Raw genomic sequence first — 11,220 nt, forward strand, 5'->3', positions numbered from 1 at the left:
AAATTCATCGAGTATCATTGCCATCCATAGCAACCGGCTCATTATTATAAAATTTATCTAATTAAAATATCTAAAAAATACAAAAAATGAGATGTGACATGGACACCCCAATTAATGTTATTTTCTTATAAAATTTATCTAATTAAAAAACAAAAAAAAGTAGAAAAAAATTTTTAAAAATAAAAAACAAGTCAACAAAGGTGTCACATGGACATTTAATAGCTTTTACAATCTTGCAACCTTTAATGTAACGATAGATGCATAGATGAATTTATTATATGGAATGGATGTGCAAGATTTATATTAAAATTTAAAAAAAAAAGCTAAAAGGTAAAAAAACCTAAGAAAAAAATTGAATCAAAATAGAATCTCATGTGGACAATTACATGGTCCCTTTAGTTACATTTTTTAATTTAAAAAAACTAAAAAAATTTTAAAACACAAAAAAATGAAACGGCAAAAAAGAAATGAAATTCAAATGCCATTTGGATATTTCATTCTACATATTTTTTTAAATTTATTTAATTTTAAAAAAATTACAAATAAAAATATTTTTAATCAATAATATCAAATTAATCCCATCATAAATCTAAAAAAAGTATTTATTAAATATGGAATGAAGAAAAAAAAAACGTGAGTTAAAAAGGGCAACACATGAAGAAAAAAAAAATGCAAAATCTATATTTTGGATATTAAAATGTATACTTTTATATATACCCATTTTTGTGAGGTTGGGTAAAGCATTATTAACATGTCATCCACTTGACTTTGTTTTTCTTTAAAAAATTATGTTTGCCTCAAGTCAATCCCAATTTTTAAAAAATTACCTATCTATTGGATTTGGTTTAATTGAAACTCATCGAATATAAATTATTTTATCATCCTTATCTATTAGCAATTTTGGTGCAAATTTTAACTAAATAAAAATTAAAAAAAAAAACAAAAACAAAAGGAAATAACATATTGGGGTGCCATGTGGACACCTTAATTTTTTTTTCCAAAATGTATCTAAATAAAATAAATTAAAAACTCAAAAAAATGTTTAAAAAAAGAAAATAAAGAAAATAAACATAAAATGGCATGTGGACACTTTAAGTGAGAGTTAAACAAAAGTCAAAATGAATAAAATTTATATACTAAATCGATAGATAGATCACATTTTAATTATCAATAAGTATAGTATTTTTATTAAATTAAAATATGAAATAATAATTTTATTTATATAATATACATATATAAATATAAAATTAAATAAATAATTAAAAGTATAATTTTATATATATACTAGGTGTAAGACAGAATACTCTAAATCTACTTTCGACCTAACTACAATTTTAAAAAAGGAAAATCCTGACTAGATATCAAATTTTTAAAAAATTGGCATACATTAAATAGGAAAAAAATGAAAACCAAAGGATTATTTGTTGTTTTGTCATCCCTACATCTATTGACTTATTTTTTACAAAATTTATCTAATTAAAATGATAATAAACAAACTAAAAAAAAAGAAAATGGCAAAAAAAAAAAAAAAGAAAAGGAAAGGAAACCAAACAGGGATGCTATTTGAATTTATTAAATTAAGGTATTAAATATTTATTTTATTAATATAATATATAAATGTAAAATTAAATAAATATATTTACATATTCCCAGAAAGGTAAAACACCAAAAAAAATGCATTCTATCGACCTTGTTTTCAAAAAACTTATTCCGATTCAAAATTAAAAAAATGAACTTATTAGATTCAAAAGAGTTGCAACTCATTGGATATAGGTTATTTTATTATCCATAGCTCTATTGGCTTTTTTCTTATAAAAAAAATTAGTTACTGATTTATTTTATTACAATATTTATGTAATTAAAAAAATGAAAGAACAAAAAAAGAAAAATATGGTGCCATGTAGACATATTCATTTTTTGATAGTATAATTAAAAAAAGGAAAAAAAACTAAAAAAATGAATATAAAAAAATGAAAAGCAACAAAAAAAAAATTGAGTTGCCATGTGACACTTGACATTATGAATTTTTTTGTAAAATTTATAACATGAATAAATTTAAAAAAATAGAAAGAGTGAAAAAACTCAAATTTGGATGCCACGCTGACACCTCCATTAATATTATTTTCCTACAAAATTATTTAATTTAAAAATATATTTTTAATTAATAATATCGAATGGACCCAACATAAAAAAAATAACATGTTTAAAAAATAGTTTTAAATATTAAAAAAGGAAAAAATAAATAAGAAAAAAAAGGAAGAAAGAGAAAAAAAAGAAAAAATATCTTGACATGTGGCTGTGGCCTTAAAAAATTAAAAAAATATATATCTAAAATATATTTATTAAATATAATAGAAAAAGAAAAAAAAGGTTAATTAAATATAAAAGAAAAAAGTAAAACAGTAAAAAAATAAGCCGAAAAGTGGTAGGTCTTATTCAATCCGTGTTTGGTCAAAATGAGCATGCATATGTATTTTTTTAATAATACTTTTAATTAGAGTGTAAGAAGAAAAAAAAAATTATCAATTTTTAAATATGAGTAATAATACACCATAATTTTAGAGGGAAATGAAAAAAAAAATTATAAACAAGATTAGCATTTTGATGGAGCATGATACTGCGTTACATTTGTTATTAGTGATATTGATTTTTATCTTTGTTCAACGTGTTTGGTTGAAAACATGAAAGTGAAGCAAGATAATTATAATAAAAAGAAACTTAATATTGTTATCATCATTTCACTCAAAACCATAAAGTGATACTAAAAAGTCAATTTTCTTAAGAATATTCTTTAAATTAGTTTTGAAGATAATTCAATCAATGCCATAACAAATTATCTTACTTATAAAGATAAAAAAGATAAAAGTAAAACCAGGTAATTATAATTTACATAATTACATAGGCTATAAGGCAATTATTAGTGTATGTCTTATAATCAATCTTATTGACATAAGAAATTTGTCTTATTATGCATTATATTTATTAATAAAGGCTTTTTTATCTATAAGTTTTTTGTAATTGTCATTATTTACCTGTTAGATAAAATTCATAGAATAAACATATTTTATAAAGAGAATAAGAATGTTATAATTATGAGAAACTTATTTATCAAAAAATTATTTTTATAATCCTTGTTGATGCATTATGATAGGAGAACTTTGATAAAGCCAACAAACTAGCATGTATTATATCTTACTTGTGAAGTAAGCGATTAATCTGATAAGATGATGTTTGTGGATACTTGAGCAATCATGTAGCTACTTGTTTGAGAATAAACTTATTGAATTAACCTACATCGGAATGTCATTTTTATATATAAATTAAGTGTATATGACAATCTCATGTGACATTATAAGTAATTCTTAGATTTGAGATCATATCACTATAGTATCTTATATGCCAATTTTTATACTCTAATACTATCTTATTGTCTCATATTCAAAGATGATTAAAGGGATAGATATTGAGTATAACATAAAACATATGAAGGTAAATGAGTTTCAATAGAGGATTTATCACTCTATATGGTTGGAGAAAATATCTAATTGTTTATTAACTAGTATTGAGTTAGGAAATTCTTAGCCTAAAATGGAATGAGGATTTGAAAGATGATTGATACTACAAGTGTGTGAATCATAACAAGTAATAGAGTAGTGAATAAAGTTTATTCTAGCAGAGATTGTAAATGGAGTTAATATTAAATATTAAAATTATAACAACCTAATTATATTTAAACAAATTAAGACTAAGGGTCCATTAGGATAGACGGTGAGATTAGTTCCGGTGAGATTGAAAATTATGGTGGATGTGAGATTAATTATTATAACAATGAGATTAAAATCAATAGTAGGGATATATATTTAGATGCAAACGTAATGGTGGAGATAAGATGAATTGCAATAAGAAGAGTAATGACCATTAAGGACATTAAATTAGAAATTATATGAAATAAAAAATTTAAATTATTTAATGTGCTTATAAAATTAATTAATTATTTAAAAAATTAAATTATTTTATGTCAAAGAATAATTTATTACTAAATAATTAAAAATTAATAAAAATAGTAATATATTAGATTATTTTTTATTATATTAAATTAATAAAGTTTTATCTTGATATAAACATTAACAAAATTATTTTAAAATTTTTAAATGGAAAAAAAGGTTGAAATGTAAGGATAGTTATATTTTTAATACAATCATAAAGATAAAAAAGTAAAAACAAAAAAAAAAAAAAAAAAGGAAAAGAATGGTGCATTTACTAATTGGACCTATGAGGCTCTAGTTCATCACCGAAGGTCTTACATGTTTAAAATCCTCTCAACCGTACTGTCTTTATTAGCCTAACATATGTATGGCACGATTGGAGACACTAATCACGCCACACCAGAGCAAATCATTGTTCCAAATGAGCTTTAACATGTAATAACTAAATTAAACTATTTAACTAATTAAAATAAAAAAATTAACTTATACAAAAATCCAATTAAACAAATTAACAATTTTATAGACATTTAATTTTGTTTGAATTAATTCAAATTTGTTCAATTTTGAGGTTCAATTTGCATGTTTTTATTTGAACCGGTTTAAGTGATAAATCAAATTAAGCTTATTTGAACTTATTCCAACTTTGCAACACCATACAATTTTGTCCATTATGAAATTTACAAATAAAAATTCATAAACACCATGCACAAAGAGAGGTTTCGGGACCCGTCCCCAGACATCACCCTTGAGCACTAGCCTTTCCTAGTGCTTGCCCACGGCCTTCGCCAGCACCCAATTCACCCAAAAACTCCTTGAGCACTAGCCTTTCCTAGTGCTTGCCCACGGCCCTCGCCAGCTCCCACTTCACCCAAAAACTCCTGGAGACACCAACCCTCTAGCATCTTGCCTTGGCTAGACCCCATTCCTTCACCAAGCCCTAGGAATGAGACTCTTGCCAGCATATCCCAGTCCCATCCCCCCATTCAACCGAAATCGGCACCCTTGCCTGCACCAATGCTCCATTCAACCAAGCCCTAACGTCGCTCCCTTGACCCACTAGGTCCCTTCATCAATAGCACCCCTTGGCAACTTTACTGGCTGCAACCCCTTCCCTTGATTGACTCTTGCATGCCACTAAACCCAGCCTTTACCCCATAACTAGGATCCCTTGACTCGTCTTCAGCCAAGACCCTGGCACTAGCTTTCATTTTTCCCTCATCAGCCCATCACAGCCTCGGAGCTTGCACCCAAACCATTTCCTCTAACACTAGCCCTCCACAACATTTGGCCTGAGCACTCTGCACGCACAAGGTTAGAACCACCATAAACCACACCCGCACGACAGACCAGCCCCTACCTCTTATCCAACCACACCTCTATTAGAACTGAACCCATGCCCCGCCCTCCGCAGCTAGACCCAACAACTCTTCAACCCCAATACCAAAATCCTTCACCGAGTTGACCCCCTAGCATGCACCAACAGCCTATCCTTGACCTTTGCCACACCCCTACCCAGCCCCAGTTCCTTTGCAAGCCTCATCAGCCCTTCAACCCATATTTCCTTGACGAGCCCTGCACTAAGCATCAGACACCCAAAACTCCCATCACCTAGCCTTCATTAGACCTCGCCAAGCCCTTCCAAACAATCCCGGCACTAGTCCCCAAAACTGGCACCAGCAACCAACTTTGGTCAGCATGAAACCCTTCCTCATCTACTTACCGCACCACTTATACAGCACCAAATCCCTCCACTATGATAACCCTTACCCAGTCACCACAAAACCCCCAACCTCCACTAAAACCTTCAGATAGCAGCCATAATCAACAAAAAAAAAAAACCATCATAGAAGACCCATCCGTAGCATTAAACCACAAAAAAAATCAAATCATCAAAAGCAAAAAAAGAAAAGAGTTCTGTTAAGACTTTTTTTGGGAAGTTTGGCTTGTATTTTTTTTAAGTAAGGAACAAAATTGGAGGAGGAAAGAGTCTGTGGGGTTAACGAGTGGCGAGAAGAAAGAGCAGTAGAAATCTAAAGAAGAAATGAGGGGGTTTCGACAAAAAAAAGGGCAAGAGTGGCGGAAGAAGAGAAATGGGAGAAAAAAAAAAGAAAGAAAGGGTGAGCAGTATGCCGATAATGGAAACAACGGTGAAATATCAACTTGAATTTGACTGAATAAAAAATTTAGAACTTCAAGGGTTTAATTGAATAAGTTCAATAGCCCAAGGGATGTTTAATTAAAAGGCATAAAATTTACACAAGCTCTATTTACAATAGAACTAGCTAGATTCCCTACAAAAGTAATGCGTTGTTGGCCCTTTGAATGTATCATCTGTACAAGAGTGAAAATTCTAACTAGCACTAAAATTTTAATTAAGAAAACACTCTTTTTCCGGACTTTTTTTTAATAAAGTAAAAATTTATCGCTCTATTTATATGGTTGTTCATATATAAATTTTACAAATGTGCAATTATTATAGATTTCAATGTGTTGTGCTTTTTTTTTTTTAATTGTGTGACATGTGTTTTTTTAAATCTTTATCTTTATTTCAAAACATTTTTATTTTTTTGTGGGTTCTATTTTCTTAAATATTTTTATGGGACCCACTTTTCTACTTTATTTTTTTTAATTTTTTAGTTTTTTTAAATATTTCAAAACAATTTTTTTATTTTTTTGAAGGGAGTTATTTTTTATTTTTTTTTTGTATTGGGACCCAATTTTATGCTTTTCTTTTTTTAAACTATTTCTTTTTCTTGCTACGTGTTTTTTTTTTGTTTTTAAATTTTTTATATTTATTAAACATTTTTTTTATTTTTAAGAGACTCTCTTGATGTCAATTTTTTTCTTCTATTTTTATTTTTAAAAAATTAATAAATATTTTTATATTTAATTTTTTTTTGTGTTGAACCCACTTGATATCAAAAATATTTTTATTTTTTAAAATTTAGGCTCATTTTATATTATTATTAAAAAATATATTTTTGTTACTTTTTCTTTTTTTAATTTTATAAATTTTTTAAAAAATGATATTAACAAAAGTTTGACCTCACATCCAAAATTTTTTTTCTTAATTATAGACACTTAATTTTATTTAAAATCTTTTTTATATTATTAGATCTCAAATTATATTTTGATATTAAATTTTAAAAGTCATTTTTCAAGTATAAATTTAAAGATGCAAAAGAGTTTAATTTTTATTTATGGTGAAATAACATAGATTTTGATTTTTTTAAAATATTGTAATTTTATTTAGATTTGAAATTTAAATGTTGAATTTGATTTTTATAATTTTTAAGAATTTAAATTTCTATAAAGAAAAAAAATAAATTTTAATAGGATTTCAATAGATTCAGTTGTACTAATATTTTTCAAATTGAAAAGAGATGCAATACCTATATAAAGAACAAACCAACTAAGACAGAGGCTAAATCTAGAAACAATTAGCCATACCTAGTGATTAATTTAACTTTTCCCATACTCCTATCCAAAACCAAAAACCCAATTCCCCATTAAACGACCTCAAACTAGAATTCAACAACCCAAGCATGATTGATAAAAGCAATCGACGGCAATCTCCTATATCCAGCCAATCCCAAATAACCTAGAGCCCAGCAAAAATACAGATTGTGGTGACTAAGATTAATGGTTGAATGGCACTGGAAGGAGATGAAATCGTGGCTTAAGGCTGGAGCTATGGGATGTCGTGGAAGGTTTAAACAATATGGTCTTGGCTTGCATGATACTAAAGTCAAATAAAACAAGGAAAAGGAAAATGAGAATCATGTATAATTGACCACACTAGTTGTTTTAGCTTAATATTTTTTCCATCCTTTTTATTTTTTATTTATTCACTTACTTATAAGGAATTTTTGAATTAATGACTTATTTTTTTAGTTAAAAAATAATGAAAAAAAACTTAGATTTTTTAAAACTTTAATAACAAATATGTTTGTATAATTATTTGGTATTATTTTTGTAAATTATATTGTAAATAAATAAAAGGGAATAAATTAGATTCTTTGTCATAAGATATTTAATAAATCTAACGGTAAAGCTTTTTGAAGTAAAAAATAAGTTTATCTTGAATACTCTTAAGATAAGAAAAATTTTTTTTGGTGAAAGTCTAAAAACTTTTTTCAATATTTAAATATAAAAAAATAATAAAAATAAGCAATAAACACCATTTGAATTAAGGCTTAAATAAGATAACATAAGATTAATTTGACACCAATTTTGGGCATTGTAAGGGTGATAAAACATTCTTTGCATGTGACCGACTCCTGAATTTAATTCTGTTGATGTGTACAAGAATTTATTCTTTTTAAGGACCTTTAGTCAAGCTTAAGATAACCTTAAAAAAATAGATTTATATATGTGATCAATCACACTTAGATAAAAAAAATTGATGGTGACTTTATATTTTTGTGTCTAATAAGCAAGTCCTCGAAGTTGAATATTATAATAGTTTGGTGACTCCATTAAGGACGTAAAGAGTCAAGCCATTATTTTGTTATATGTTATCTTAAACCTTTTTTTGGTGATTTTTTATTACATGATTATTTATGATTTTCATATGTATTAATCTATTTGTTTTGTATTTTTTGTAAGATTTGATTTTTCATGTGTCATAATCTATTTGGTTGTTATGTATTTTTTTTAAAGCATTTATTTAGGGCATGTAAGATTTGAATTTGTGAAAACTTGTCATAGGGTTTGTTTGTTCCTCAAACACCCACTGCACTTGCACTTTCATGCATAAGCTCTAAACTTAAGCTTTCTCTTTTATTATGAGAAAGCAAGTATTTACATTATTGTGACATGATAACCTCGGTGTGAGCTAGCGAAAACTAAACTTGACAATTTAAAACACAACATGGTGAAATGACACAAACATGATACGAAAATAATACATGAAGGTGATATGGTTTAAAATTTTAGCAATAATCATATATAGGTTTAACAAAACTAAAAAATGCATTTTATATTTTCGTATAGACACGAATTATGACATGCAAATTTTGTGTTAAATATGATATAAACACGTAAATTTTAATATTTTACATAACACGAATACATGGATCACCAAGTCTAGTGAAAACTTCCACTCAAATTGAATCATTTTCATTTGAGCTTATAATGGATGATGATTGTGGTGCTTTACTAGTTTATAATGGATGATAATGTGAGAAACAATTTGAGAACCTTTAGATTGTCAATGCCTTTAAACCTAGCATGTAAATAAACCTTAAGAATCCAAATCTAAGGCAGAGCTATACTCTTCCATTTGTATGGAAAATCCTAAAATAGGATACATGAAAATAAATCTTTTAAGTTTTACTTAAAAATTATATATTTTTTCTATTCTTTATTTGTGTACACATTGTATATACTAACACATTTTTTTTCAATTGTATATTCATACATCATCATAGTTAAATTTTTAGATTGAATAGCATCATACTCATTCCTGCATATTCATTCATAATATGATGTTTTAATTATGATAATAAAGGTTCAATGATAACTCAATTTTTGAATAATTTGAGACAATACAACACTCGATATCAAGCTAGAATTATGATAGAAAAACAAAATCTTTGCATCTAAAAGATGGAAAAGACACATGGGGAGATGAAGAGGCAATTATAAATATAGTTGAATTGCTAAAAAAATTTGAACAAAAGGCAAGTAATGGTTGAAGAGGTTGTTATTCAAATTGAAAATGTTGCTAATCCATTATACCCATTTGTTTTTGGCTTATATCAAGCTCAACCATCTCAAAGGGCACCATCACAAATGCCATTCACTGGAAGATATCTCTATCTGTATTCTGGCATGCCCTTGTAGCACCCTTTTTGATCCTGGCCTAAAATAATTAAACTTAAATTAATTAGACCCAAATTGATTGGGCCTAATTTGATTAAACTCCGATCAAGCCCGGCCCAATTATCATTAGTATTATTAGTATCATCATCATCATCATCATCATTATTATTCCTATTATTATAATAATATTATTGATATTTTGTTATCTTATTTTTTTATTTTTTAAGTAGTTATCTTTGTATTTTATCTTATTATTATCTTATTTTATTATTGTTTTATTATTATCATACTATTTATTTATTATCTTATTATTATTTTTTTTTTATTATTTGTTTTAAAAAAAGAGAATGGTAGAAACTAAATTAGAAGAAGATTCAATCGATTGATAAAAGGGTTTTTTTTTTAGAGATAATAGTAAAATTTAATCCTAATCCAATTATTAGATAGACTCTTGGATGAATTTAATTTGAGTTAGATCACCATTTGGATTTGGATTCTTATCTATAAATAAATTTTAATCAACAAAAAAGAGGAAGATAATAAAAAAAATGGTAATCAGATAAAAAAAGAAAAAAGTCAGAAGAGGTAATTTTTTTGTGAAATTCAATTTTGGGTTAATTGTTGGATTTTGGAGTGCTTTTAAGAGTTTTTTTAATTAGATATTCTAATTTAGGTTGATTTGGGAAGTCAAAATTGGTTTGAAAAATAGTGAAAAATTTTGGGAATTCCAGAATCTGATTGAATTTTTTAGCCAAATTCAAGTTTTTTAGTAAGATTCCGATGAGAAACCCAATTTTCAATGACCAACCTAGATTCGATGATCCAACTCAAAATTCGATTGAAATCTTTTTGGCACATTCCCAGTTCTCGACATTGTTTCTCAAAATTTGGTGAATGATTCAATTGACGTTTATACATTTTAGAGAGATAAAGAGAGAAAAGGCTGAAGAGAAAGAAGAGAAAAAAGGAAATTTAAAAAAAAGTTTTTTTGAGCTTTTATATTACACAAGAAACGATGCCATTTTGGTCATAAAGCTTTCAGGATCTGCGTGCCGCCTCAAACGCCAAACCTAATCTGCAGTGCTTTAACCTGGAACCTGTTCTTTTTAAACTATTGTGAAGCTGAGCTGCCAATTAGCTGAGTCACACCTTTGAAACTATCCTTTGTGTTTGGAGTCGAGTCAACGCCATAGCGGAGTAGGTTTTTTTGTTTTTTATGATTTTTTTATTTTTATTTTATGTTATTATTTTCTATATTCATTTTTTTGGAAATTTTTTGCATGATTAAAATTTTAGGAAAATTATAAAAAATAAAATAAAAAATTAATAAAATTTAAAAAATAAATGATAATTATCCAATGATGAAATTTTTAGAAATATCAAATGGCTAATTTTTATAAAATTTTTA

The sequence above is a fragment of the Durio zibethinus genome, chromosome 14, assembly GCF_047325235.1.
Source record: "Durio zibethinus cultivar Kanyao isolate XHJ-2024 chromosome 14, ASM4732523v1, whole genome shotgun sequence".
Classification (NCBI taxonomy): domain Eukaryota; kingdom Viridiplantae; phylum Streptophyta; class Magnoliopsida; order Malvales; family Malvaceae; genus Durio; species Durio zibethinus.